This window comes from Gouania willdenowi, chromosome 12 (genome assembly GCF_900634775.1).
Source record: "Gouania willdenowi chromosome 12, fGouWil2.1, whole genome shotgun sequence".
In the NCBI taxonomy this organism is placed as follows: Eukaryota; Metazoa; Chordata; class Actinopteri; order Blenniiformes; family Gobiesocidae; genus Gouania; species Gouania willdenowi.
Genome location: NC_041055.1, coordinates 23,421,458 through 23,429,479, shown reverse-complemented (window position 1 = coordinate 23,429,479; position 8,022 = coordinate 23,421,458).

Genomic DNA, 8,022 nt, shown 5'->3' with positions numbered 1-8,022 from the left:
TCCACCATCTACACATAACTCTAATGGGTTCCAATGGGTGAAGTCCAGTCAGACAAGGTTGTGTCGGGTTGCAGCCAACCCCCCCCCACTTCGTTGTATACCCATTACACTGCTCATACTGCTTACATACCATTTACACTGATGTCCACCCCATACTCATTCTCATTCCACACATAGTTTATCACCAGGTGTGTCCATGCAGGCAGACCTGCTAATACTGTATCATGTTTTTTTTGCAGTCTGTGCCTTCTCCTCGTCTCTCTCTCTCTTTTCTGTTTCAGGTGTCGTGAAGCTGATGATGGCAGTTCCTGATCTATGGTTCACAGCTTAACTAGTCTGAGACACTCTGATGTTCTATCTCTCTATCCTGTTCTGTTGGTCCTTCTGTCCACTAACCCCAACCAGTCACAGCAGATGGCTGCCACCTCTGAACCTGGTTCTGCTGGAGGTTTATTCCTGTTAAAATAAAAATCATTAGAAAGGAGTTTTTTCTTCCCACTGTGGCTTATGCTTGTTCATGTGGATTTGTTGGGTTTTTTCCTTTTTTTTTTATTACGAATTTTATATTTTGATAGCGCTTTGAGATGTCTGTCATAATTAGCGCTTTATAAATAAAGTTGCATTGAATTGAATTAATTGAATTGAATTGAATTAATTGAATTGAATTGAATTAATTGAATTGAATTGAATTAATTGAATTGTAATTGTAAAGGAAAAATGTAATTGACTCCAACCCTGGTTTTCATGCTGCATTTTCCTCAGAAAAGAATTTCCACTTTTTTGTCATTATTTTGCAGCAGACTACAAGTAGTACCTGTTTTGTTTTTCTCATAGAAGCAACAATGAAACTAGTTTTGAAGGTCAAATTACCTCCCCCCCCCCTCCTCCCTTCCATCTTTTCTATCATTATCACCCCCAAACTCCTTCCATCCCTACCTGTCACCTTCCCTCCATCCCCCGCTGCCTGTCGCTTCTCTCTCACCTCTCCCTCTGCTACGTGACACATCTCTCACCTCTCCTGCTCTCCTCCATCCATCCATCCATCCATCCTTGCACTTTCTCTACTCATCCATCCCATCATTGTTTCAGTTTGGCCTCCTCCTCCTCTACCTATGGCGGTCCTTCACCTCCCTCAGATCTCCTCCCTCTCTACTTTCTGACACTCAACGTGTTGCTGGTGAACTTCCTTCTGTGTTCCATCTGCCCCTTTCCCACCTCTCCCACTGCCTTCCAGCAGACCCACCTACTCAACGGGTGCTCACCATGCACGCACACACTCATACACATATTTACACACACACACACTAACACACACACACACGCACGCACACACAAGGCCTAGCTGTCAAAATGCTCCTCGGGCAGTCTGTGGTCTGCCACAGTTCTTCAGTTGGGGAGTGTGAGGTAGAGAATGAAAGAGAAGCCGCCCCTCCGTCGCTGCACACACACACACACACACACACACACACACACACACACACACACACACACTTCCACGCATTTCCAAAAGCTTCCAGTTTCAAAGCAAGGCCTCAACTCTCAGCTGATGTTCACAGATTAAAATTGTTTTTAAAATGATTTTGTTAAATTTAAACACCATGTAACAAAATATGTATGTATATATATGTGTGTGTGTGTGTAGGACAGTGGTTCCCAACCTTTTTTTGTCTCGTGTACCCCTTTGCAATTTTTCCAAATCTTATATATCATTAGTACCCCCTCCATAATTGCCTATATGTTGTTTAATTTGTATATCAGGGGATCTCCTTAACTCTTTCCTGTGACTCGTACATGGTTCTCTAAGATGCTTAATCCACAAACTCATAATACTGAGTTATGAAAACAACTGAACTGTAACTTATATCTGAATACTTCATTAGTAAGTACATATCGTCTTATCTGTCAAGTATAGCTGATTATTTATTGTCAGAAGTGTGCTTAAATGGCCTCTAGAGCATAAATTAATCCTGTATCGATAAATTAAAAGAAAATACAGTATTGTTATTATTAATATTGTTAGTTTGTGGTAAAATAGTTCAAAAACAGCCTGAAAAGGAATTGTTTTCCAAATATTTTTTTTTAAAAGGAATCAATAAATGTGAGCTTTGGCTACAATCCTGCATATTTGCAGGTACATGTTTCTTTACATTTTCTTGTTTTTATGCATTGTCCCTTGACTAAATAAATAAATAAATAAAAATGAAATGAAATGTTTCCAATCACCCCCTGCAATGTGCACCCGTACCCCTAGGGGTACGCGTACCCTTGGTTGGGAATCACTGATGTAGGATACACCCAGTGTGGTTTGCCAGATTCAGAAACAGCACATTTTAAACACTGGAATAATACACCTTATCTTTTACAAGTGAAATTCACACTATCAGCAGTGAAATGATAAAACCTGTGCAACATCTTATTCTTTAATTCTATTTAGTGAAAATGTCATTTTAGATTTGTAGATAGAGAGCAGGAAATTCCTTTGCATTTTTGAATTCCATTTCATTTTGCTATTGTATAATTTTACACTGAAACAGTGCGAGTCCGAAAGTGACTATATAATAGTATTAGTGATATACAATGCATAAATTCAATAATTCAACATTTAAATTCTCCTGCATGTGACAGCCAGATATTAACTGTCAGCTTTACTCCCGAAAGCTGTGGACGTGATTGAGGGAAAACGTAAGAAAGAAGGCGACTGAGAGGAGAGATCGTTCCTGCTCTATGCAGTCGTCATTTTTAAATTAATGAATTAAATAAAAAGAAAAAAATTCTCATAAACTTAAGAAAAAGAAAAAGAAAAAAAAACAGTTTTCCTCCTAATATTCTAATATTAAAATGCTTCAAAATTAGCGCTTTGGTGCTACTTCACTAGCAATCAAAGCATAACACAAACCATTTCCCCTCTTACCAATTCCATTTAATGTGCCTCCATTAGATGGGAGCGCAGACCCTGACATGCAGTTAACTGACCCCACAGAGATAATAATGCACACTTTGTCAAAGTGCTCAAATTACTAAGTTAATTTACATAATACTAAAGTGCTGAAACTAAGATATACATATGCTTCTTCTACAGCCCCTGACATTAGACAATAAGAGCTGGCAAAGTGAGAGAGGAATTTAGAGAGAATTAGACAGAATTTTTGGCAGGACAGTTGTTTACATCATATTGGTTGGAGAAGATCAATATGTTTTTAACATTGTGTTTTTTCTCCTTCCATCAACTAATTTTTGGCGTTCTTTATGTCATTCTCAGGTGCAAAGGTATTGGATTTTTTTCTCTAGACCACTCAATTGCTTGTCAAGACTTTAAATCTCAAAATCTTTTCCACAAATCTTAGTTTTTATTCCAGCAACAAGTGCATTTTTTTGTTGAATTAAATCATTGAGATCCTCTTATATTCACTGCCCGAATTAAAGAACACCCAGCACATTTTGCACGACATTGCATATTGTTTTAATGCAGTTTTTCTCCTTTGAGTTCCAACTCCAAATCTTTATTTTGCTGTTTAGAGTCTTTGCATTTTTTCTGATACATACATATTTATATGAGAAAAGTTAATGGTTGGTTCATCCATTTCACTCTGAAGATCATACAATTTCTTTTTTTTAGATCATGTATCTGATCTTCCATTTTCTCCATTTGGGAAAAAAGTGAATTATTTTGTTGAATTAAGGGATTCTGCCATTTGCTTTATGGAGGCTTCCTCTGCTTCCTTTTCCTCTTCAAGTTCTAACTCTAGATCTTGAAATTGTTCATGATCACTTATTTTTGTTGCTTCTCAGTTGTAGTCTGTGTTAAGATGTAGTTTTTTTGTCGCATCCATTCTTCGCTGAGACTCTGGTTCTCATTTTTCAGCTTCTTCATCATCATCTCATTCTTGAATTTGGAAGTCAACTTCTACCTCTCAGAAAGCATGATGTCATGCTCCCGCTGCAAACTTTCATACTGTTGTCTTGAACCAATTTCCCTTTCCAACTTTGACTTTAAGTTGACACACTCTGGACTGAATCGTTTCAATAGTTTCATTAAAAAACATCCATCCCTCCTCTGTATGATCAGTCACACTGTAATCCATCTAGATTCCACTAGAGGTCGCAGTAAGTTAACTCTGCTCACATGCAAAATTCAGTTTTTCAGATAAAATTCTGATATTTTCCATCTACAATGATTAAAAAATATTGTCTTTAATGTCTCTAAATATATGTTTCATTACTGTTTCTGATCACACATTTTGATGCACTGTAGGCTCAATTTCTGATAAATCCAAAATCTGTGGATTCTTGGTGTAGGACAGTGTAAAGATGAGCTATAGCAGGTTTGGTGTTGTTTGTGCAAAAATTGAGGAGAAGATATGTCTAATAAGTTTTTTTTAAATTACTTTTTACAGTTTTTATTTTTTAAAAAAAGAGTAATGTACTTAATTGTTTTCAAGAAGTTCAATGGACCAAACATTTTTTCAGTGTTGTGGCTACATTTTGGTGAAACTTGCAAAGGTGTGGCACATACGGTTGATTTTTGTGAGTTTTCAAAATTTTGAACTTTGGGAATATTTGTCTGGTTTTGCAGCTGAGGAAATCTTGCATGGCACATTTGTGCAAAATGTAGTGATTGTGCATGGGAAGTATAGAACAAGAAGAACAAGCAGAATAACAATAGGTTCCTGCAGCCTGGCCCTTAATGAATGTTTTAAATCCACCTCTGGGTCGTGACCCTAATGTGAGGTCGCCTGAAATGTCTGGCAATTGATTAAAAAAACAAAAACAACAAAAAACACTGATTAAGAATAGATTTTTAATTCTTTTTAAATGATTCTTATTCAAATTAAACCACACACTGTAAATTCAAACAAGTTTAGTTTACTTAGAAAAAATTAGAAACCGATTACCTTGGGAAAAGTAAGTAAATTAACCTAATTGTGTGAAGTGCTGTGAAATTATTACAATCAAGGAAACTGTACTTTTTAACATTGTGAAGACTTAATGAATCTCATTATAGTTACATTTAAATTAAGTTGTTAAAACTCAAATACTTTGATTAAATTAACATAATATTTTCTGCCAAAACAAGTGGGCCTTTGTAATAATTAAACTTATTGTGTCTTAGTGTAATCCATTTCAATACGATTCACCACAACACAATAAAGATAGTCACATGAACTCAATATACTGGGCCAAAGTAAGTGAGTACTACTATATTTGAGATAAATTCACTTAACGTACGTTTGTTTAACTTAAGAAAATGATACTCAAAATGACATTATGATCACTTAAAACCCATGTGGGCCCAGAGTGCAAAGAACGCTCATAGCCTGAAAAAAAAACTGGTTTTTTTTTTTTTTTTTTTTTTGCTTACTAATTTGTTTTTTTGGTTATATCTAAAATATCAGTTGTTAAAAAAAAAATAAAATGTAAACTTAAGTAGTTTTGTATAACAATAGAAAATAGATTGCATATTCCTTGAATGTGCATACTGTATTTAAATGAATTTTCAAATGTGAATTCTTTATATTTTTTTTTATTTTTGTGTGAGAATGTGTTTCTTTAGCACGCTGTACAAATGCCATGTGTACTCCAAATAATACAACGCTCCTTCACATTGCGTGGCTGAGATTAGTCATTTGTTTATCACTTCACTTTTATTGGATTTTTCTCTGTTTTTGTACGTTTTATATTAATTAATATTCAGATATACATGTACTTTATGGTAGAAATTGAAATATCCCCAGTAGGTAAAAATAAAATGTGTGTATTCATAAACCTTATATTTTGTGCTCTACTGTGGACAGCATATTTTTTGGTAATCAGAAACATTTCTTAAAATAACATGATTACACAGCCTTGTTTTTGTGTGAACCCTAATCACAGGTAAAGTGGTAATGACACTAAAATATCAGGCTCAAGTAAACATTTTCCAATGATTGTCAAAAATACACAATAATTAGGGATGTGAGGTGGATTTTTACGCGTATGGTCAAACCTTTGCATCTGAATTGTTCATTTGTATTGAAGAATTTGCAGCAGTGACTTTGACTTCCTGCTTATTTCTCCAGCTCTGCTCATCAGTTTCATCTTTATCTAAAAAAAAATACATCTGTCTGCTGTCGCCCCCTGCTGGCTAGAATGCTGTCACGTTTAAAAATAAATAAATACATTTGAACCTCAGCCAATTCAGTGTTTACTTATTGACACTGAAAGTGTTGACTAAAAGTTTTTGTTATAGTTTTTTGTCTATATTTTTTACGCAACAATATCTAGACTATGACCTTTTATTTTTTATTTTTAATACTCGTGAACAAAAAACTAAATCTAAATATATTGTTATTTTCATCCACCAATAAAAACGAAACCATAACTTTTACACGCGACGAAATCCAACCACAACTAAGTTTCTTTTTTGGAAGACAAATTTTGGGCCAAGTTTGACGGTCCAATAACGCAATTTCAACGACTATATTGATCCAAGGACAAGTAAATTTCAATGACTATTTTGGGTCTGACTTTAAACCAATGTTCACGGTGAAAAAACAAAATAAGGACTAAAATTGGACTATGTTTACCAAATTTGAACAACTTTAATGGGGCTAAATTTGGACCAATTTTGACAGTCCCAAAAAAACCCAATTTCAACGACTAAATAAGGGCTAAAGCTGGACTATGTTGGATGGTCCTATAAGAATCGAATTTCAATAACTACACTGGGGCTAAATCGAGTTGCGCACCTTGAATATACATGCCGCACACACACAGAGCCGTTTAGAGAGAGAGTTGCAACAACGGAAGTTTGAAATAGACTCAAATAGTTCCTGGAACTTATTGGCGGGCAATGGCAGCAGCTGTGCTGAAAGCAAACTGCAAAACATGCACATTCCTTCACAAAAAACGCCATTATAAAAGCTGATATTTTCACCACGTGTTTATAACCAATTGCGCACCTTGGATGTACAAGACATGTTTCTGCGTAATTAATTTTCCCACTGGGGTTTTTGAGTTTTTCCTTGCCGAATGACATTTATTATCCATTTGGTTAAGTCCAGTGAACATTGGTGCAAACTTTATTTATCAATTTATCATGCACATGTCCCATAGAATTACACCAGGGAAATTGCACACGCTATTTTACTTTGCACCTGCAAATAAAACCCCTTTATAACACTACAGAGTATGTACACCTCTTTGTACATCCAACCTTCAAACACATACTCATTTGTCCATAATTGACAATTCTCCTTGAGGTCCCACTATATGAATACATACGTCCGATGGGCACTGTACAAGTAGGGTCTAATTTTAAATGTTGACGGTAAAAAAAACAACTCCAACAATAACCATTGAAAAAAAAAAAAAAAAGAATACAACCTATTTTAAAAGTTAGAATAATACAATACAACACCTACAGGTATAGTGCAAACAACAATGGTGCACAATTCAAAGCAATGCAAAACAGTGCGATCAAAAGTTAAAATAGAATATAAAAGTTTTAGTGCTAAGGAAAATTCTAAATTCCTGTTTGGTTTTTCTAGTCAGCAACAAAAACATTAAAACCAAAGAACACAATGTGCAAACAACACAATAGAATTATATAGAATAGAACAATAGATAAAAATAAATATACATATGGATAAAGAAAGATTTTAAATATTAGTATTTAATCAAGAGAGAAGATGTACAGTGATTGTAAATGGTGAGTTTCACATTTATTATATCTTTCTAAATTATTATTATTTTTTTGGGAGGGGAGGGGTTACAATGTGGTGCCCCTCCAGCTGATGGCGCCCTAGGCGGCTGCCTGGTTTGCCTGGCGGGAAGGCCGGCCCTGTCTAAAAGTAAATCAAAATTTTCCACTGCTTATTAGAGTGTTAATGTGTTTGTGTATGTGTGTTCATGTTTGACACAGAAAAATCACTTGCACCCACTTAGTTTATCTCATGGTTAACAGCGATCCATCTCCCACTACTCCCAGTTGCAGCCATTGAACCAAACCCAACAGAGTAGAACTGTATCAGGCCTTCTGCCCTG